The sequence below is a fragment of the Typopeltis vanoorti genome, chromosome 17 (assembly GCF_054136105.1).
Source record: "Typopeltis vanoorti isolate ZY-2024b chromosome 17, IOZ_Tvanoo_1.0, whole genome shotgun sequence".
Lineage (NCBI taxonomy): Eukaryota > Metazoa > Arthropoda > Arachnida > Uropygi > Thelyphonidae > Typopeltis > Typopeltis vanoorti.
Window position 1 is genome coordinate 115182599 of NC_143565.1, and position 24566 is coordinate 115207164.

Genomic DNA, 24566 nt, shown 5'->3' on the forward strand with positions numbered 1-24566 from the left:
ATTTGTGTTTCCCCTCTTTCAGAATAAATGTAAGGAATTATTTTCCTTCCCTAGAAAAAAATGCAAAAAAACGTAAAATAGAAATTGAGCAGGATACACAAGTTCGGATACACAAGTCGATCCGATTGCTGGAACATCGATTCAGAATGACTCTGTCGAGTCAATTCCATCAAATAATTTATTAGAATATGATATTGTTTCTTACGTTAAAGTTCCCGCTATAACACCAACTTTGAAATTTGAAATCCTTCTAATACTTACGATGTTCCCAACAAGGACTATGATTTCAAAAAAGATTCTTCTGGAAAGTTTAGATTTGCTTTGTTAGAGGAATACTCACCATGGTTGTGTTATTCAAAACTACAAAAAGATGCGTTTTGAAAATATTGCGTTCTGTTTGTACCAAAAGTACATCGGGGCTGTCAAGGCGCATTTATAAAAACTCCATTTATAAAATATAAAGATTTTAACTAATCCGCCAGAAAACAAATATCATCTCAATTGAAAGAAGCTGCTATTGATGCACAGAATTTCATAAATCCACAAACATACAGAAAAAGCAATAATTTGCCAAATTAGTAAATCAATACAATAACTATAGAGTCCAATAGAATTAAATTAGGTTCTATTTTATCAGCCATTGTATTTTGGGCCACACATGATTTGCCGTTACGAGGGAAAGGAGTGATTTTGGAAATTTACAGGATTTATTTCAATTTCGGATCGAAGGGGAGACTTAATTTTAAAAGATCATTTGATGAAACTCCTGCAAAAGGCCGGTACACTTCTGTAAGAACTGAACACCAACTAATAGAACTTTGTGAAATGGAAATAGGAGAAAGCATTGTATCTGCTGCAAATAAATCTATTGGATTTTCAATCTTGGCTGACGGAATCGCAGATATTGCTGGGATAGAAGCAGCTTTCACTTGGCATTAGGTTTGTTGACGAAAATAAAAATAAAAGGGAAGAATTTTTAGGATTTACAAAACTCTATGATATAGATGGGAAAAGTATTAGTTCTGCTATTTTAAATAAATGCACTGAATATAGTTTGGAAATGAACAAATTAATCGGACAAAGATACGATGGTTGTGCAAGTATGGCAGGAAAGGAAGCTGGTGTTCAAACCCAGATAAAATATATATATATATATATATATATATATATATATATATATATATCCAAAAGCCACTTACTTAGATTGTGCTTCTCACAGATTAAACTTAGTTGTGAATGACTTAAACATGACTTCGAAATATCAAAGTATATCGGTTTTTTTCAAAGAATTTTCAACTCAAAGATAATAAGCCGAAAGGCTATTTTACCGGCGAATTTGTTAATTAAGAGGGAGATGTTAAATCCCGTTATATTTTATAGCCGGGTGCGAAACCCATCGACATCCATAGAGTTTCAATGCCGAAAATACTATCGGCGGAACCAAGTGTACATCTCCCTCTTAATTAATTTTCAACTTATTTCAACAAATTACAAGAAATGTATGTGAACTGGACAGGATCAACACATCAAGAAACGCATCGCTTAGTAACATGTAGTACTTCAATGTTTATTATTTGTTTAAATATAATATCAAAATATTCTGCTACTCTCAAACCAATAACCTAAACATTACAAGCCATAGATGTAGATTTACTAGCTGCTCACCAACATATTGAGGACTTACTTAAAATATTTGCATTTCATAGGGAAAAATCTGAAGAAAAATTTGAAAAGATTTATAAACTTTCACTGGATATGGCTGAAAAATTAACAATAAAAATAGAAATGCCTATACGATGTTCCATACAGAAATATAGATGCAGTTATCCTGGAATCATACCTGAAGACTTTTATCGACAATCAATATTTATCCCATAGTTAGATTCTTTAATTTCATCCTTAAAATCAAGATTTCTCTCTCTAACAAAATAGCATTTACATTATTTCAGTTTCATCACAAGAATATTCTAAAAATAGATAAAATAAAGTTCAAAACAACGTCAAAAGAGTAAGCGAAAAATACAATTTATAATATTTAGAAATAGAAGCAACAACTTGGTATGAAAAATGGACAAATTTTCCTTCGACTGATATTCCCCAAACTCTACCAGAAGTTTTGGAACATTGCGACTATTTCCCTTCTATTAATTCGGCAATTAATACTTCTATTAATACCGAAATAAGTGTGAATTATCATGTGGGATAATAAATAGGGATAATAATTGTGATACACTGACTATCATATTTCTGCAGTTTTATACTGGTCTTTCGATTCCCAACGTCAAAAGAGTAAGCGAAAAATACAATTTATAATATTTAGAAATAGAAGCAACAACTTGGTATGAAAAATGGACAAATTTTCCTTCGACTGATATTCCCCAAACTCTACCAGAAGTTTTGGAACATTGCGACTATTTCCCTTCTATTAATTCGGCAATAACTATTGGTATCACATTAGCTGTTACGACCTGTACCATTGAAAGAAGTTTTGGCACCTTGAGACGTGTGAAAACATGGTTAAGGTCCACTATCTCAGAAACGCGCTTATCAGGTTTACGTATGATTAGTGTGCACAGGAAAAAACTAGAAGAGGAAGCGGTAAAGAAAAAAATTTATTGAAACCAGACGATCAGGGACTACCCTGAGTATCGAGGCTTCAAAATTCGAGTCTTCAGAATTCAAGGAGAAACGGCCTACCAGTCCGGAACACGGGGGATTGGGCGCCGTAGGCGCCAGGGGAGTGGAGCCCCCTAGTATCATATACGATTATATATATTAATTCTTGTTTCCTTCACATTGAAAATTTATATACATTATGTATGTGTTTTTGTACTAATGTAATACTGTATTCTATAATCTACTTGTGAAAAAAAAAAAAATAATAATAAAATTAAATTTTTTTGTCTCCAAGCTTTGCCCTCCTCCCTTGAAACTATATATATATATATATATATAGTTTCAAGGGAGGAGGACCTTTGCCCTTCTCCCTTGAAACTATAATATATATATATATATATATATATATATATATATTCTAGTCAGTTAAATATAAATTTTATAAATAAATAAATATATATATATATATATATATAATTAATTATATATATATAATAAATATATATATATATATATATAATTGTGACAATGTTACTTGCTTGAACCAAATTTAAAAATATAGAGACAAAGTAATGCTATTTAGTATTATTGTATGAAAATTTCGGTAATAATCCCCCTATTACCGAAATAAGTGTGAATTATCATGTGGGATAATAAATAGGGATAATAATTGTGATACACTGACTATCATATTTCTGCAGTTTTATACTGGTCTTTCGATTCCCACCGTTCAAAGGTGGGAATCGAAAGGAAGGCATCAAGCACATTTTACTGGGGTACTTCAAACTGTTGACTATGATCATTTTAATTCAAACTACCTGTTGACCGTGAAATAAATAATTCACTGCTTCTCCACGCATGGCAGACATGTTGTTGGCGTGGTAACACTACAGTTTTAGTTCTTGTATATTTTATGGCATGCCACAATCAATGTCAAACGTTTACTGATTACGAAACAGTCCTTATAAGGACTGGCTTAAAGGGGCGAGGCAAGAATGCTTTTCATCTTCCCCGTTATTTGTAGAGGACAGTGTAGGGATAAGGTGTTATTGAGCTATTAAAGCTCTGATCATGGCAGAAGGGTAACAGCAATAGCCAAGCCTCAGTTAGAACTTCATTGGCTACAGCATTGCCATCCATTACCCTCCAAGGGTATTAATCACCGCATCTCACAGTCGATTTTCCAATTAATTGCCACCCCCCGCCTGATTACGAAACAGAGGATAGGTGGGTCCTTTTATAGTAGCCGCAGGTGAGGTTGATATCACGCGTCACTTCGTTATCGTGCCGAATATGTAAATCGGGGGTGTTCCTAATGCAAATCTAACATCAACTGAAGATATGAAGTGCATGTACAAGACAACTGTAGTAGGCTTTGTAGGAGGGATAGAAATCGCTACACTCAGGAATTTCGCTAAAATAATATTGAAGATTATTAGTTATTTAACCAAATATAAATACCTCCCTTATTTTAAGTTATAATACTATTTAAAAAAAATTAATAAACATTTTAATTAAATGACGTGGATGAAGTAAGTAATATAGGGGAAAAACACACACAAAAATATTCAAGTATATTCCTCTGCAGTCTGGATCCACCACTGATTCCTATATGTTATTTAATAATTAATAATTGATTTCAATTAATAATTACTTTGCGACAATAATGAATTAACGACATGCCTTTTCAAATGATTATAATCATTTGAAAAGGCATTCGAGATTGAATTGCGTTCATTCACTGGTCATAACAACAACAACAATAAGAACTGTGCATTTACTATGCGATTAACTTAATCCTGTTGCATGATATTATCTCAATGTGATTACTATTCAGCCTGGTAATTATTTCTTATTGCTGGGTGAAGGCCTCTCCTATACGTGGGAGGATTAGCCTACCTTTCCCAAGGCGACTCTCACAAGATGGACTGGAAAAATACTCTCCCATTCCATTTTATCTATTTGTATCTATTTGTATGTGTGTTAATAAGTGAGACAATCACAAACATTCATGCTCACTACGGGATCCAAACCCGCAGCTTATTGGTGCAGAGCGGATTCGCTCCACCCCCAATTCGGCCAAAACCTTGCCAGAGTATGAATTTGTTTTTTTTTTTAACAACCAATAAAATGTGAATATATATTCATTTTTGCCATTTATGTTATTTCTTTTTTTTTTTTTTAATTTATTTAGACGGGAGGGACAAGCGAAAAGTCACAACTTCTATACATGTTGGTTTCGTAAACACACGATAATTGGAAAGATACGCCACCTGTCGGCAGTTTCTGTGCAGAAGAAATAATAAAACTATGAACCTCAGCATGCTGATCAGTTCCGGTTGTTAAACGAATAGCCGCGTTTGATTTTACTTCATTATATATACTTTATAAGTTCATATAAATCTTTATATGGACTTATAAAGTAACTTTTTAAGTCACAAAGATGTCCATAAATTTAACTGGCAGCTAGAGATCTTTAATTGATTGCATGATGACTAATAATAAACAAACATAATTAATAAATGGTATGAGTTTGCAGCTGTTAATCCTTTAAAAATATTCTCTACACCGGCAAGCAGCTCTGATTCCCTAGAAATTTGATATTAGATGAATTTAATAAAATGCCAGAGATAATGTTATGTATGGGAAAATAAGAGTTGTGATTTCTGTGTTCCGTCACTAGGTGATTAGTGCTACTCTTTGCTATGACAGCTACTAGCAGTCCTATTTTCTTATAGTTATTTTATATATAGAACTCCAGAATATGAAAAATGATGCATAAATGATAAATGTTGCTCCCCCCCCGAATTCTTTTGCATTATTAAACAACAAAAATTACAAAAAAAAAAAAGTTTTGAATTAAAAGTTTGAGCTTAACACACCTTTGTCACGAGTTGCCAAAGGGAAAAAAAAATTTTAAAAAAAAGGCCTAACTTAGCTCTTATAATACTTATATTGCAACTTTGTAGAGCTTCTGACAGATATGATAATTCCTGTAGGATATCAATCATTAATGCTAGATCTTTTAAAAATTCCCAATTGAGAAGTCGGTTTAAAAAGCCCTTATATTTATCTTCGATGTAAAATGCTTGCATAAAGTTGGGTAATTTCTCCACACAGCAAGAGCCGTTCGTAAGCTGCAAGTTGCCCATCGTGGTCCAAACACACGGCCGATCTTTAAAATTTCGATACCGAGGTCTTTTGTAATCGTATTTAATTATTATTATTATTATTATATGACACCTCCAGGGAGTCCAAAGACTCATCGAGGGAGAGTGTGCCAACAACATCGAACGATTAATCCCTTCCAACTACTAACTGCGCTCAAACTTGCTTAACTTTTTGCTGAGCCATTAATAGCAGAGGCTCTACCGATCGACCAACCTTTAATTCTCATTGATTTTTTGGTGATTGATGATAAAAAGCATATAATTTATCCATAAATATTTCAATTTCTTTAATGTTTTTTTTTTTTTTTTTAATCGAATCGTCTAATGCTAAGAGTAAACGATGAGCACCAAATCACAACGTTGGGAAATTTTTGTAGAAGTTTGATTGCAACACCTGATTTGTTTCTTAACATTACACCAGCTCCATCAGAACAAAATGCGATGAAATGATTTTTTATATAGTTATCAGAAAATCCACATGAATTTAAAGTAGCAATTATAGTAGCATGTATACATTCCACGGTGGTATTTTCTAGTTCTACAAAATTATTGAACAAGAAGAACAAGGGCTCGCAAATTTCAGAAAAATTTAACAAAGGCTCGCGCGAGCCTCCGCGAGCCCCTTATAGCCACTGGATAAAGCTCTTAGTGACTGCTATCCAAAGTTAACTGTGTATGTGTATAACTTTACTTTTTTTTTAGAAAGCATACTTGAAACTCGATCATATTTTCCATACTTTGCGTCAATATTCATTAATTTAGAACAATAGATGCAGGCAACACGTGTCAAAAGGCTTCGACACACAATAAATTATCTTATAAAATACAGGGGATCCTCGACCTACGTCGTCCTCGAGATGCGTCGTTTCGACTTTAAGGCGGTAATCCCGTAAATAATTTAAAAAATAAATTTCGACTTGAAGCAGCGCGAAGTAAAATTCAAACATCGCGGGCGAACTTGTCTGTGAGCGCGGGAAGAATACGCCGTTATGCGGCGTTTGTTTGGAAGAGGGGGCGTCGCTTGGGTCCCAGCGTACACTCTTTGGGTACCGCGTGCTTTGTTTACATCCGCTCTCTCACTTTTGTGTTTGTGTTCTTTTGTGACTTTTACCCTTCAATGTGGCTCCCAAACGTAAGGCAGACTCTTCTGATGGCAGTGTGTCGAAGAAAAGGAAAGCCATTACATTAGAAGTGAAATCAGACATTATTAAAAGGGCAAAAAAGGGAGAAATGCCAACGAACATCGGCCGCGCGTTGAACTTAAGTCGTACCACAGTCGGGGCTATTATCAAGGATAAAGTTCGCATCCTTGAACACGTGAAAGGATTGGCGCCCATGAAATCGACTGTGATTAAGAAAAACGCAGTAGGCTCATGATTGAGATGGAAAGGCTTCTTGTTCTTTGGCTGGAAGAACAGCATCAATGCCGTATCCCAATTAGCCTCATGTTAATTCAAGAAAAGGCAAAACGATTGTTTGAGGCATTGAAAAGTGAAAGGGGGGGGGGACGAGTGCAGGTGAAGAGTTTAATGCTAGTAAAGGTTGGTTTATGCGGTTTAAGGCTCGCGGCAATTTACATAACCTTAAGGTGCAAGCTGAAGCTGCTAGCGGTGATGATAAAGCAGTTGGTGAGTTTCCTGAGGGGTTGGTTGAGATAATAAGGGAGGGCGGCTACAGTGCTCAACAAGTGTTTAATGTGGACGAGACAGGCCTATTTTGGAAACGTATGCCTAATCGTACCTATATCGCCAACGAGAAGGCAGCACCAGGCCATAAAGCTGGTAAGGAGAGACTGACTTTGCTTCTTTGGGCTAATGCTGCTGGCGACTTAAAACTGAAGTCCTTGTTAGTCTATCAGGCTGAAAATCCAATGGCACTAAAGGGCATTTGGAAGGGTCAACTGCCTGTCATCTGGAGGACCAATAAGAAGGCATGGGTGACACTTCAAATCTTTGAGGACTGGTTTACCAACCATTTCGTGCCATAAGTTCAGTGGTACTGTACACCAAGGGTCTGTCCTTTAAGGCATTGTTAGTGCTAGACAATGCCCGTGGTCACCCTACCCGCTTGGATGACTTTCACCCTAATGTTAAGGGGGTTTACCTTCCACCAAACACCATAGCCCTTTTGCAGCCTATGGACCAGGGTGTTATTGCTTCCTTTAAGGCCTACTACCTCCGCAGGACATTTGTTATGGCTTTCAGGGCAACTGAAGAAGACAGGAACTTAACCCTCAAAGCCTTTTGGAAATCGTATAGCATTTATAATGCCATACAAAACATTGAGCATGCTTGGGATGAAGTGAAGCAGACAAATTTGAATAGTGTGAGGAAAAAACTGTGTCCCCAGTTTGTGAATGATTTCCATGGATATGAGGAGACAGTTGAAGCTGTCTTTTTCAGTTGCCCTGGGGAAGCAGATGAATTTGGAAGTGGAGGCCCAAGATGTCACAGAGCTTCTGGCATCTCATGGGGAGGAGTTGTCAGCAGAAGACCTCATTCAGTTAGAGAAGCAGCTGATTGAGGAGGAGGAAACGGTTCCAACCCCTGAACCCAGGAGATTCACCACGAAGGGCTTGGCAGAAAGCTTTGCCCTCATTGAGGATGGGCTGGCCAAGTTTGAGGCTGAGAATCCCAACGATGCTAGGTACACAAAGGTCTTCCTAGGGGTTATGGATTGCCTGCAGTGTTATAGGGAGATATACGAGGAGAAGAGGATGGTATCATTCCAGACTAGCCTGGAACGTTTTTTCACTAAGGAAGAGAGGCCTGCAGCAGGTGCTAGTACCTCAACTGTCTCTTCAACCACAGGATAAAAGGTAAAGAATTGTTTTCATTTTTTTTTAATCACCTGTACAGAATGTACAGTTTCATTTGTCATTTTGGGGATTGTTCTCATTTTTATGTGTTTTTTTTTTTTTATTACACTTTCATTTTTATCATTTTTCTGTACTTTACAGTAATTATGTTCTCCGTTTCATTTTCCTATGGCCTAGTTCTGTTTCTTGATATATACAGGGTGTTCGGGATAAATTTGACATATTTATAATTAATTATATTTTTCCGTAAGTTACATGTATTAACACACACTTCTCTTCATTTAAAAGTTTGGACCCTTCTTCATTCATATACAAGATGTCAGAAAGGATGGATAGCTGGAACCCACCTGAATCATGGAAGAGAATAACTTGTATCATGATGATTCGTGCCCGCCATCAAAATAAGGATATTACGACTGCTGCCCAATGCTCCCTGAATACAGTAAAAACAATCAGGCATGAACTAGAGACTTGCAATGGTGACTACGAGGATGTAGCAAGAAGAAAGATCCCTAGCAGACGATCTGATTGCGTTCGTACAGCAGAATTCCTCGCAAATCTGCAGGAACAGGTGTTGAAGAACCCTGGCATTGGAATTCGGGCTTTGTTCGTGGAGTTGCTAACTGTAGTCAAGCCCTGGATAACAAGGGTAGCCAATGGTAGGCCGTATGTATGGCAGCAGGATTCGGCCCCTTGCCACACCTCTGGGAAAAGTCAAAAATGGTTGTCTGAAAATTTCTACGATTTCACCAGTCCAAATGTTTGGCCTCCGAACTCCCCAGACCTTAACCCCATGGATTATTTTGTATGGGGCGCAGTTGAAAAAGACACCAATCGCACTTCCAGTAATACAAAAGCCCAGTTAATGGATAAAATTAAAACAGTTTTTCGGCCCTTCCCAGGGAGACTGTAGCATCAGCTTGTTCGAGGTTCCGAAGCAGAATTGAAGCTGTGATCGATGCTAATGGTGGTTATTTTGAGTAAATCTTGTTGATAGTATTGTAATTAACTCTGCCTGTAATGTTTTTTTGTCAATTCATTAAATTTAATAGATACAAAGAAGATTTTCTTTTTCCTTACGAAACTGTCAAATTTATCCCGAACACCCTGTACGTATGACTTTAGGGTGTTTTAGGTTAGGTAAGTAACTTAGGCTATGGTAATTCCGACTTGCATCGAAAATCGCCTTACAAGTCGGTAATTCCGACTTGCATCGAAAATCGAAAATCGTCCGTAGGAACGGATCTCCGACGTAACTCGAGCCCCCCCCCCCCCGTACGTATTTTTTCACAGTTCTTATTTCTTGTTAATATGTTCTTGTACTTATTTTTCCACAAATCTTATTGTTGTACTTATGTACAACAATAAGAATTGTGTTTAATACTATGTACAAGCACAGTTCTTATTGTTGTTGTTGTTATGACCAGTGAATGAACGCAATTCAATCTCGACATGCCTTTTCAAATGATTATTAATTAACATGTAGGAATCAGTGGTGGATCCAGATTGCAGAGGGACATACTTGAATATTTTTCCCCCTATATTACTTACTTCATCCACGTCATTTAATTAAAATGTTTATTAATTTTTTTTAAATAGTATTATAACTTAAAATAAGGGAGGTATTTATATTTGGTTAAATAACTGATAATCCTCAATATTATTTTAGCGAAATTCCTGAGTGTAGCGATTTCTATCCCTCCTACAAAGCCTACTACAGTTGTCTCGTACATGCACTTCATATCTTCAGTTGATGATATACACTGAGTTAGATTTGCATTAGGAACACCCCCGATTTACATATTCGGCACGTTAAGAAGTAACGCCTGATATCAACCTCACCTGCGGCTACTTTAAAAGGGCCCACCTATCCTCTGTTTCGTAATCAGTAAACGTTTGCCAGTAATGGGAAAAGGTGGCGACGTAAGCAATTTGACTGCGGGCAGATAGTTTGGGCCCAGAGGGCAGGCATCAGAATTTCAGAAACAGCCGCACTTGCTGGTTGCTCCCGTAATACTGTGGTGTACAAGGGTGTACCAGAACTGGATTAACCATGAACAAACATCCAGCAGAATGGCTCACATTGGTTAGCCACGTGTGGTTGATCCTAGAGGTGAGCGTCAGGTGTCACGAGTAGTATCTCAGCATCGAAGTGCAACAGTCACACAGTTCACCCACCAGTATAACAGCGGAGCTATTCGACTCATTTTTACATGCACATACGCCGTACATTGCTCGCCTGGGGTTCCACAGCTGGAGACTAACAAGGATACCCATGAGGACAGCCAAGCATCGCAAAAACAACGCCTCGCATGGGCCAAGGAATGTTGGCAATGGATCCTCAACAGATGGAACAAGGTCGTCCGGAGTGATGAGTCCCGTTTCCTGCTGATGGCCGGGTTCGCATTTGGCGTAAACAGCAGGAAGCCCTATCATCTAATTGCACAGTTGGGATTCAACAGGCCAGTGGAGGTGGTGTTACAGTCTGTGGAACGTTTTCCTGGCAGGCCCTAGGTCAGTTGGTTATCATCCAACAAACACTGAATGGTGAACGCTACAGGGACCTATTAGCCGACCACCTCCATCCATATCTGCAGGAGGATTCCCCCCCCCCCAACAGTGCCATCTTTCAACAGGACAGCGCACTTTGCCATCGGGCTCATACAACTACTGAGTGGTTGGAGGAACACCATAACGAATTCGCCGCATTGCATTGTCTTCCAAAATCTCCTGACTGTACACCGTTCTAGCATATCCCACGCATGTCCAATTGAACATGCGTGGGATATGCTAGAACCGGGTGTGAGAACTTCTGATCCTTTTCCACGGAATGAGGGTGAACTGACGGAGTTACTGCAGCCGGCATAGGTACAGTTATGCTTATGCATGGAGGATGTTCGACTCCTTATGGAATCTGTGCCAAGGCGTCTACGAGCCGTGATTGCACATAGACAGAGTGAGAAGTGGACCAACACGTTATTATTATGTGACACCTCCAGGGAGTCCAAAGACTCATCCAGGGAGGGCACTTGCTCTACAACTCTGTCTCTACCACTCAGTTCAGAAACTACAACGAACCGCAGCTACACCAACCCCATCTATCGCCCTACATCACCACTAGTATTTTCACAGACAATCACAAACACCCATGCCGACGACTGTGACGTCAGAATCCTTATCGAGGTTTTTCGATTAAAGGTGAGTTGTCACGTCTTATTAGGCTGCGGAGTGTTTTCTCCGAGAAACTTCGGTTTTTAGTCCTTCAAAACAGGCAAATCAGCCTTCTGAAGATACATCCACAGACATAAAATACTCTTCCCTTAGGGAGGGGGGGGTGCAGCAGTAGAGAGGCAAACCGGCTGCATTAACTGCCTAAAACTCGTAATTTGGGAAAGGAGGAGCCCTTCTCGGACAGACGGGAACTGGAAAGACACGTCTGACTGTATCAATCTATAGATTGACCCAGAAAAAAATGACCAAGATCTAATAGATCTTGGTAATCTTCTAGGTCTTTTCCCTGCCATATTGGCAAAGAAATACTTGTTTTGTTCTCCCTTCTGTTTAAATGACCACATTAGATTAGCTCTGCTCACGCATTCCTGAATGATAACTGTTAAGCGCTTCCCTAATATCCTCATTTTTAATATGGTTCTGCCATTGAAAGAATAGGAGAGCTATTCGCTCCTCTATTCTTCCTCAGAACTGATATCGGGTGTCTCTAGTCGTTGATCAAGTGCTTTGTTTCTAATCCAGTTCTACTGTTGTTTATATTTTCTTGTAAACTTATCACTTGTTCCTTCTCATGATTTACGATTGAGGTCTACACAAAGAAAATGCCATTAAAAGTTTGTTTTTTGGGGTTGACGTCAATGGCAAATCCAGAAGGAAGAGGTATATGATCACTCCTTCCTTCGAAAAATTCTTACAAAGTAATAATGTGGATATTAATTTAAAAATCATAGCGAAATCATCTATGACGTTTTATTAGTTATAATACGAATTAAAATTTCACATTAATGTTATTAAGTGAAGAACTGAAGAAATAGTTATAAACAGTTTTAAAATTTAATCGAACTTTTAAGACATCTCTTAATATTCCAATCGTTCTCTAATATTTTGCCTTTCCCAAGGTTAAAGTATGGACTCAGTATGAGCATTTTAAAAACTCAAGGCATTGTTTGCATTATATAATGGAATGATTATCGAGTTTTCCATAGATTTAGGCAAGAACCGTAATCATATAGAACAATAAAAAATTTTTGTTAACCGGAAAATACCTTCATCTCCTAAATTTTTCATTCCAGTTGTAACTAAATTTGGATCCAGTATTTTATTTTACTTTTTAAGTCCTGTTTTTTAACTTACTCAGTTTGCAATTGAAAGGCCATCTGTTTATCTCCTTTCTTCTAACACCACATCCCAATATTCCTGACTAGTGCGTTCTGGAACCATTAATGTACACTTTCTTAGCTGCTGAAGATGCTTTCGCAAATTTATCTCTCTGTTCATTTACTCCTTACAATGAGATATTTAAAAAAATATTTTAATTCTGTTTCATGATAAAAATTAATTAACTGGTTTAGAATGAAGTTATTTATTTTTTGTTATTTGTCATTTATTTTCATTATTTTTGTTTATTTTGTGTTAAATTAAACTTTAATAAACGCAAATAAGAATCAGTTTTTAGCAAGCAACAACATTTTTCAATCAAGTTATTAATAATATCGACGCCCCTCTGTTTTAGGTTCGCCATTATTAATCTACGAGTTGTGGCCACCCATTAGCGGGTTGTAAAATCAATTTAGAGCATCAACCAGCTTTATTATAAATGAAATGAAATAAAATATATCAGAGTGAACTCAATCAACTCGTAGTTTTAAAACACTTTGATTTGATTTTGTCTGTGTTCGAAAACTATAAAACAGGATGGTATCGTGTTAAAAAAAGTCAATGTCGGTCCTAAGAGACCCAGATCAATCAGTTGTGACACTAATAATTCAAAAAACTCTGACCATGTTAAGAAGAAATGTAAGAAGAAAACAAAGCAATAACTGGAATATCGGGATGTGGTGTTAGAAGACACAGAAAGGAGATAAACAGATGGTCTTTCAATTGCAACTGAGTAAGTTTTAAAAAAAAAAGCACTTAAAAAGTAAAATAAAATACTAGATCCAAATTTAGTTACAAATGGAATGGAAAAATTTAGGAGGTGAAGATATTTTCCCGTTAAATAAAAAAATAATTTAAAAAAATATTAATTAATTTTTGTTTTGGCATTTTATATGTTGAGTTTTTTTTCTATGTTGTACTTAAATGTTAATAAAAATATTTGATAATACCTTTGTTATGTTTTTCTTTATTTTATTATATTTAGCAAGGGCATAGACTGTTTCGTGAAGCGTTTCTTTCAGTTTACTACATAACATACACACACAAGTAGTTTGAAAACCACTTCCCTGAAGGTAGTGAAATAGCAGGGTAACTGGAGAAACGGTGTTGCAACTCCAAGCACCTTGCGCATTCAAAAAATAATTTATTGGGCCACCATGAATCCATATGGGGTATTACGCTGATAAGAATAGATACTATACTTTCCGTGTCTCGGTCTCTTGACTAAGATCAAAGTGCAGTATGTATGTTTATCAGCTTAATAACTGACTAAACAGATCAGACGAGTACCGAACACTTTAGTGGTGTTACCCAATCACCATTTCTGTTTTAGAGCTAAAGAACTCTAGTTCTTAGGGTAAACTTTGAAGAAAACTGGATTCTATATTCCATTAAACCTAACTTTTAGCCTATTCGTGCATTTCGTGGAGTGGTGAGAAAGCCACCTCCACGAGGTTGCAGTAGAATCTCTAGGTTAACTATGACCTAAACTTAATAAAGAAAAAACTAAGCAATCAACAGTCTCAATATATCACTTCATTGGCTGTCCTTGCTATCAGTTAATAAATAGTAGTGATCCTGTTGTCTAGAGGAGCGTGCAATGTAGCCTCTCGAGAGAACAGGGAAGTAGAAAATTTAGATTTAGCAAGGAGTTTAAAGAAATGAGATTAACTTTTTAGATTGTTACATAATTTAACAGAATTTTGATGACTTTGAAAAAACATGGTGTGAAAATTTACATTAGGAAAAAAACAGTTATTGCTTTGTTTTCTTCTTACATTTCTTCTTAACATGGTCAAAGTTTTTTGAATTATTAGCGTCACAACTGATTGATCTGGGTCTCTTAGGACCTACATTTTCAGGGTTTTCTACAGCCATGTCATCAACAATGACTGTACACTGTTTGATTAAATTAACTTTCCTATTATTTAGTTTTGGAATTTCTTGTTCAGTCGACGTGTTATAATATTCATCTCACTTTTCCAATAACTGATCGAGCACATCAATGTCATTGCCAGTTTCAGGGTTGTAGTTAGTAAATATGTCTTCTAACATTAATGAACTTAATGTTTCACGATCTTTTTTAAATAGGTTTGAATCTGTAACATTATTTGACTTTTGGGTTTCTTCTATTATAGTAGCGTTTGTAGAATCTTCCACAATGGGCACAGTTGAAGAAAGAAAACTTTGTTCCTCTTCTACAGTATATAAAGCTTGTTCTTCCTCTTCAACACCAGAAACCTTCTTATCTGTTGTAGAGAGAGTACATTTCGGTTTAGCCTGACTAGTAATATCTCTTTTTGCAGTAGGTAGAGGGGGTAACTCCTCTAAAGACTATCGATGTTTTAGGCTTTGGACTTGGAAATCTGTGAGAAGAATTTTCACATTGGTTGCACGGTTCAATGCAGCTTAGTTGTGAATGACTAAACAGATGCTACACTTAATAACAGTAAACATACCTTGGGTCTCTTCGGGGCACACTTGTTTACACTCGCTAACGCGCCTAATTAGGGCAAAGTTTGCGACATTTACCTTCACTAGATGCTTCTAGCGTGTCCAGTCTTTCTAAGTATTAGAAAAAAAAACCATTTAGTTATATATAAAAAGATAAGCCGAAATTTGAAACATTTTTATGTCACGTTTTTTGTCTCTTCATTGTTTCGAAAGGTCCCACAAAGTGTTTGCCTTCATGAGACAACAATTTGTTGGACGATTCAAAACCAATGAGAACCGGCTTACTAGCCAGGAACTCGGGGGTTAGGGCGCCGTAGGCGCCGGGGGGGGAGATCCCCCCTAGTATATATATATATATATATATATATATATATATATATCATTAGCCATCGTCAATCCACTGCTGGTCTCGTGGAATCCAATCGAGTACTTCTTTTGTCCATCGTTGATCTTGTCTTCGAGCAATATGCCCAGCCCATTGCCACTTCAGATGTTTCATTCTTCCTATGATGTCAAAGACTGGTTTGATTTCTTATCCATGTATTCCTTTTGTGATCCAGTCTTGTGATACCAAGCATACTTCTTTCCATACTAAATTGTGTTGCTCTTAATTTTTGAATTTCCTTTGCATTCAGTGTTTCACAGCCATATGTCAATATAGGAAGAACACACTGGTTCAACATTTTTCTCTTCAGGCATAATGGTAGTTGGCTTTTGAATATTGAATGTAATTTTCCAAATGCTTTCCACACAAGCATCGCGCGCCTTTTAATTTTGTCCATGATATTTCGTTCCATTGATATCTGTTGTCATAAGTATATGTAATGATCTACTTGTTTAATTTCATCATTACTGATTTTTATTATTTCTGGTTGGACATAGCTATTGAACATAACTTGGGTCTTCTTTAGGTTTATCTTTATATCAGCTGTTTTGCTAGCAATTTGGAATCCATTGATACGAGTCTGTAATTCATGCGCAGTTGAAGTAAAGATAACTATGTCATCTTCAAAGCGTAAATGGCTTAAATAGCTTCCATTTAACTTCAGACCTTTTCCTTCCCAATCAAGAAGTTTGAATATTTCTTCTGGGCACGCTGTGAATAATTTCGGATATATTGTGTCACTCTGTCTTATACCTCTCTGTATTCCTAGAGTAGAGATGTTTCCATTGAAATGAATTGTTCCTGTGGCATTGGAATATGCTGATTTGATGGTCCTGACGTATGGCACCTCCACTTGTTGATTTTAATGCTTTAAGTTTTGCACAAGGTTTTACTGAATCAAAGGTTTTCTCGTAGTCAATAATAATAAGACATAGCAGTAATTGATATTTATTACACCATTCAATAATGTGTTGTACAACTTGAATATGGTCCATTGTACTAAGGCCACTTCGAAAGCCTGCATATTCTTTTGGTACTGCTAGGCCGAGAGTAGCACAAAGCCTATGAGCTAAGACTTTAGTAAACCACTGATAGTAGGCTGAGTCTTCTACCTCACCTTCTACAAGTCTTCTACCTCACCTTTTTCATGCATCAGAAATAGGGTAGCCTTCTTCCATGTTCTTGGTACATAATTTTTCTTCAGGCATAAAGTAAATTGTTTTGCTAAAAGTTTGTAGATTGTTTCTCCACCTGTTTTTAGAAGTTCAGCTATGACTCCATCCTCACATGCAGCTTTTCCATGTTGCAAGCTTTGGATGCTCCACATAACTTCTAGTAGAATGAGTGGTACTTCATCTATTTCGTAGTTGTCTTCTTCTTCTTCATTTAATTCATCATCCTGATATAATGAATTTCATTATATGAGTAAAATTCTTCAACTCATTTTCTGTTGCATATCTATCGCCACAACCATCTGTTTGTTGCTGTTCATCGATTGCCGTTTGGCTTTCTTGAGACTATGGTTGTTTTCAATTGTTTGCTGTATGAATTTAGAATTGAATTTTCTGATTTCTTCTGTGATACGTTTTCTGATCGTTTTGCACAATTCAGTGCATTCAATTTTATTCTGAAGTTTAATTGATTGTTTCCTTTCTCTTCGTTTCTACATGAGCTGTTTTATTTCTTCAGATTTTGTCTTGTTTCTGTTCTGTGGTACCAGCTCTTTCAAGTGATCGTTGTGAAAGGTTTTGGGTAATAATATCGTTACTTTCTGATGGATCAGCATTGTCATCTATAATGACAATGAGATTATTAATATTATTAATTAAAACATTATTTATATTAATTAATTAATGATAATTAATTATTTTTAATTAATTATCATTAATTAAATTGTGATCGTCCTCTAGATTTGGGCACACGATGCCGCATTTGTGTCCAAGGTGTAGGAGGGACTGTCAGCATTTCTTTTTCAATTTGTTGTTCTAATTTTTAACAATAGCTATTTTACGGTTTAACAATATTACTTTATTAATACTCAATCTTTAAATGTAACGGGATAAGAATCTGAAAGCTTATATTCGACAATTCATGATAAATTAAATTCTAGTCCGACTTACCAAGAGTCGAACTAAAACTGCTTAAAACACACGTTTGGAGATTAAATTCACATTTGTTTATTTATCTATTTATTTTCAAAGAGAAATCTGAAAAATGCAAACGCTTTAAGATGTATGGAGTTCTTTTAGCAGTACTACCGTGTAACTGATGGTAAAAACAGATGCCATATTTGATTGAATTTAGAAGTGCATAAAGGTATAAGCTGCGAACTACTACAAAGAAGTCAGACGTCAGTTGTAATACATAAAGTTTTATCTTGTTTATTTTTAATACAAATTATCGTTTCAAATAGAATAATAAAAAAAAAATCCGATTAGCAAACAGCGTACATAATGTGCGCTGTATATTACGTACAATGCATATTATTAGAAATCGATTCAGAAATTGGTGGACCACATCCCGTACCTTGCCCTTATCTGCGGGTTGCAGCCACATGTTTGCCCCATAAATTTCCCTCGTTAAATAGGACGCATTGAAGAGCTATCTCACAGTGCGAAAACAGGCTGTGGGAAACTACTAATGGACCAATAATCAGCAAATTTCAGGTTCACTGGACTTATCAAATGTGAAAATAAATAAATAAAGGTATTTATTTTTTCCTGAAATGTATTGCAAATACAGAGATATTTCCGGTTAATGTGCTAAAATTGTTTATTCAAATTTTTTGCACAACATTAATAAATGTAGTGAAAAATGTTCTTTATCTGAAAATCACTTTAAAGAAAAAAAATCTAGTTAATTTTGCAAAACATTCTTCCGTTTTATCTAGTAACTGCACAAATCTATTTTATTTTATTTAGTTATTTTCTTCATTGCTTTCAGAATGTAAATCAAATGAATCATGCGTGTGTTTTTTAATGTATTGGAATTTCCGAACTTATGCTAGACTTAATTACCTATGAATATATTGGTCAAATGTTTCACGATGCGTTTTCGTCCTTGCATCTACTACTAAACATTGCTTCAACTCTAGCGAAATTAATTACTTCTTGACTGTCCGTTTCACAGCCGATAATCATTGAGACCTTGAACTGACATAGAAAATAAATATTAGTAACAACTTTTTTGTACCACCAAATGATAAACATACTATAATGATAAAGAATTATGACTAATCATTTTGATTCGATAAACGAACTATTATTTAATATGCGTTTTCATTAAGTGGGTTTATTTATATTTATTTCGCTAAAGGTAGCAGTTGTTAAAAGTTACACAAGCTAATTCCAATGGCGCTGCTATTTATTGCCTGTCTGGGTATCCGCGACTTAATTTTTGTTTCCACTGTAGATCGTAAATTACCACAACAATTTTACAAATTAAATTAAAAACATGAAAATACAGCGCCCACCACTCTCGGGTGGGTAATATGCTAGAAACGCCACAATGGTTTTGGTTTCAATAAACCCAAAGACGATTAACATTTCTGACTTTAAGGGTGAAGCAAGCACTTTTCATGTTCCCCGCTATCTGACATGGAAACAACGAGTGGAAAGGTTTGTGAGCTACTTGTTCGCCCTTGGAGGTTAAACGTCAGAATAGGGAGGTTAGGATCGCTTTGGGTCTTTTGTATTTGAAGCAGTCTCTGGCATCGTAATTTGCAGCTAGTTGGACCAGTTCATTGGGGTGTGCAGATGCTTTTGTGAAGACCTTTGCTACTGTAGTTTGCAGAAAAGTGTAAATGTAGGGGACATCTGTGTCCCAATGGAGTTACACAGTTCTAACGAACTATGGAGCGTTTAGGATCATGCGAAGGCATTTATTTTCTACTCGTTGTAACTTGAGAATGTTAGTATCGGCGGTATGACTCCAGGCTAGAGAAGCATAGGTGAGTATAGGACGGACCATCAGTTTGTAGATAAGCAGTTTGATTCTGGTGTTTAGCTTACTGTTCCTGTTGATTAGAGGATAGAGTTCAGTAATGGCTTTTGATGCCTTTGCACAGAGAGCCTTGATGTGAGAGAGTTGAAATTTAGCCTTCTGTCTAGTAGTACACCAAGGTATTTGACTGCTATTTCCCAAGGGATTTTTGTGTTGAATAGGAGGATGTCCCCTTTGGGAAGCATCGGTCTTCTGGTGAATACCATGACTATGCTCTTCTGGGGTTTACTTGTAGTCTCCATTTGGAGAACCACTTCTCAATCTGTAGTAGGTTTTCTTGTAGTTTTTTGATGGGAGTGTGTGGTTGTAGAGATCTGGTTAATACTGCTGTATCATCTGTGTAGAGGACCAGGATGGATGACAATGGATTGTGTGGGATATCAGCCATGTATGGAAAACAGAATCGGAGCTGGTAATGATCCTTTTGAGTCTCACATTCTGCAGTATGACAATGTCCAAGACATCAGCAGTGCCATATGTGTTGTGATGGGTAGGTTCAGTGGAACCTTCCACGATCTTATATTGGTTAGGTGTACAATGGCTATTCGAGGCAGCAACTTGATTACTTTGTTGGTGATGCTATCTGGACCAGGAGCCTTCTTATTCTTTAATTTCTTGATTATGTCATGTATAGTGCAGGTTTCAGAAGGTTTTAATGAACATCCGATGTGTCGATGAATCTTGTAGATATGATTGAAGTCTAGATGTTCATATGAGGGTTTACATTGCTTGTCTAAGTTTTCTGCTATTGCTTCTGCTTTATCTACATCAGAGTGTATGGAACCCAGATCTGACTGGAGGGAGAGGGAGGGTTTTGCTTTTGTTTTTGATGTTTCTTATCAGTTTCCATGTGGAGTGATTGTCAGGAGTGATAGAAGTCAATCTTTTTTTCTCCAGAGTTGACTTCTATGTGCTTTAAGGGCATCTCTCACCTCAGAGTTTAGTCTTTTCAGGACTGGTTTGTCTTGTGGTGCACGGGTATTATGAAACCTTTTTCTTGCTTTATTTTTCTCCTTCATTAGATTCGTGATGTTGTCTGGTAGGTGGTTCGGGATGAGAGCAGTTGTGGCTGCAGTGACTGTCAAAAGGGCTGTATTGATTTGTTGGGTAAGATCTTTAACAGCTGTTTCAATTTATTCTTTAGATTTTACAAGTGGAACAGGACCTATATAATTTGGAAGTACTTTGGACAATTTATCCCATGATATGAATGTGTGGGGGGGGATGGGACAGTTTTTCTTGGTTTCCCAGCTGTAGCAGTATAGGATTATGGTCAGATGAAAGGTAATTTAGTGTCACCAAACTGTGCTGGAGTCTCACATTCTACTGTATGACTATGTCCAAGACATCAGCAGTGCCATGTGTGTGTTGTGACGGGTAGGTTCAGTGGGACCTTCCACGACCGCGTAGTTTGATCCTGTATAGTTGACGAGTATGGCCATTTCTGTTGGTAGCTCGACTGTTCCAGGCAGGGTGTTTGGCATTTAAGTCCCCAGCAATGATGACAGGCTCTCAGATGCCCAGGATGGTATTCACATCCGATGGCAGTAAAGATGTTAATGGAGCATTGTATGCTGCGTAGATTTTTAGTCTACCAGCCGAACTCGTGAGAAGTTCCACGCCTGTAACCACAAGATTGGTGGTAGTTGGGATGTTTACAGTGTGGTGACTAATGTAGTTCATTATGATAATGGCCGTGCCTCCGCCTCTGCAGCTTAACCTGTCAGTTCTATATATGTGATGTCCTCTAATTCTGTGGCAGCCCACTGATCTCAGATGTGTCTCACTTATCAAGATGTCTGGGTGATGTCTTTCGGTGAATTCCTGGATCTCCAAATTTTTTTTTCTGAGGCCATTTGCGTTCCATGCGATTATCTTTATGGAATATGGGGTGATTGTGTGTCTTTTCATTAGGGAGTGCAGCTAAGATAGACTGGGATTCATGCAGAAATCTTTTTGTGGTCTAATGACGGGTTTGCATTTACAAAATCCTGTAGCATAATTTTAAGAGAAACATTGATAGTAGCTTCTAGATTTGGGGATGATGTCGAGTAGATCTGGACTTGCATAGTCCAGATCTGCCCGAGTTTTGATGAGCGGGCCACATCAGCATAGGATCTTGTCTGTTGTTGATGACAGGTTGTTTTAAGTGCCTCAGTCTGCGATGATGGAACCACTGTCACTCTTTTTGAAACACTGTGAGACTGTGGAGTTGTAGTTGATGATCGCGAACTGGTAGAAGAGATATTCTGGTTGTTAAATTCTGTCTGTCTGTTTTTTCGATGCTTAATACATTCTCTGTACTTGGCTGGGTGGAGTCTACCACAGTTGGCACACTTAGCCTGGGTGGATTTTGACTTGGTGCAGGTGTTTGTGGGGTGGCTCTGCCCACATTTTAGACATTTGAAATCTGTTCTACAGTTTCTGAGCGTGGTCGAACTTCTGACAGAGGTGCATTGTCCTGATGATGCCCTTTTTCTTAAGGGCTCTGGCCTAATCTTGAGGCCACAGACCGTTGTCAGGTTGTAAATATTTTTGTAGGCCTGGTGAATTTCTACCAAGACCAGTGGCATCGGAGTTTTATCCGCTCTGACCATTCTGCTAACTTTAACAGGTGGCAAATCTTGGGAGCTGAGATCTTCAGCTATTTCATCTGTGGATGTGTCCTCGGAAATACCTCTAAGTACCACCTTGTTTTTCTCCGAGCTCAGGGAGAAAGTATGGTATTTCACACCTTTTGAGTTCATTTCATTGGTTAGTTTTCTGTAGTCCATTACCGTGGTCGGGTGGATTTTAATGCCGTCATCTGTGTTTTTGGCCATTTTGTAGGATATCTGCTGTTCCGACATGGTGGCCCTAATCCACCTGTGCTTTTCAAGAAGAATGATGGAGGAGCACCTTCTCTTTGGTATGGCAGTGGAGCCTGAATCGGGACCGTCTTCTTCCATTTCGTTATCTTTGGGAGGGGGTCTATGGCTGTTCTGCGCTTCTTCCGCGTGCGAACCTCCTCTAATTCCGAGGGAGTAGAGTTCGCCGAGTGCAACTGCTCCTCCGTTTTAGCGATGTCATCACCTATGACAACTACGAGGGGAAATGTATCGTAAAGGTTTACTTTTCCTGGCTAGTTGTTGCTAAGTACTTCACCTAATCTGATGAATTCGCGATACACTTCCTCAAATATCGTCTCATCTATTTGATTTTCCGTGTCTATATGTATATGTTAACTTCAATTATCAGAGAGGGGAAAAAATAAATAAAAATAAAAAATAGAAACATACTTACTGTGCAGTTGTAATTCGGCCTGTGTCTTCGCGATGTTCTGAATTTTCAGGGAGAAATCACTATCATAAATGTCGGGATCTCTGAAGCTCATCAGCGACAAGTCTTGCAAGATCTAGTTCAAATTCAGTCACTCTATCTTGACCACTATCACCTTCGTTCACAACCAAACAAACCTTATAAGGACTGGCTTAAAGGGGCGAAGCAAGAATGCTTTTCATCTTCCCCGTTATCTGTAGAGGACAGTGTATGGATAAGGTGTTATTGAGCTATTAAAGCTCTGATCATGGCAGGAGGGTAACAGCAATAGCCGAGCCTCAGTTAGAACTTCATTGGCTACAGCATTGCCATCCATTACCCTCCAAGGGTATTGGAATGAATGAATTAATCACCGCATCTCACGGTGGACCTCCTGATTCACCCCCAAACAAACCTATTGATAACATAAGAGGTATATTATAATTTAACAATATTTAAAATATGTTTATAAAATTATCAAATAATTTTAATAGTATTTAAAAATAAATTTTATTTTATTTATGATTTCTAACATAGTTATGCACAAGTAGACGGAAAAGAGGAAGAGACAGAAGAATTTTACGGAAAACTTAAGGAATGTATTGATGAAACAAATAAAAACGAAGCAACAATCTTGATGGGAGATTTCAACGCTAGAACGGGAAATAACCCAATAACAGGATGCATTGGATCAGAGGGAGAATCAGTAATCAATAACAATGGAATTTTATTAAGCGACTTCTGCATATTTAACAGTCTAAAAATCAGCAAGACTTTCTTCAGGCATAAAAATATACACATGGGGAGCAAGAGGAACTAAATCAATAATAGATTACATTATTATTAACAACAAACTAAATAATAATATCATGAATACAAGGGTTTTTAGAGGGAGCGAAATTGAAAGTGATCACATGTTAGTTGAAAGCAGATTCGAATTCATAAAAAGAACCACATACCTCAAAAGAAAAAAAAAAAAAAAAAACGAACCAATATCTAATAAACAGTTTAAAATTCACCTCCTAGAACAGGAGAGTATCAGAAACTTATATAAAAGCAGAATTAGAGATAAAATAAAACCAACCGCAAACAATATTGAAACTAACTGGAAAAATATAAAGGCAACCGTACTAAAAGCAGCAGAAGAAAGTTTAGATACAAATCAAGGAAAAAGAAAAAATGGTGTTTAGAACTTGGAATGATGACTTAAATCGAAAGGAAAAAATAGGCTTCTAAAATCTGTCTGCAAAATAGACTAAATAGAAAAAAAAACTGCTGATTATATACAATATAAGAAATTACGAGCTGAAGGCAGATAGCTTTCCAGAAGTATAGAAGATTGGAGTAAATATATTTAGTCATTAGAGTAGGATATCACTGGATCACAGAGAATAGGTTTTAAAATTTTCAGGCAGCGACAAACAACAAAAAAAGA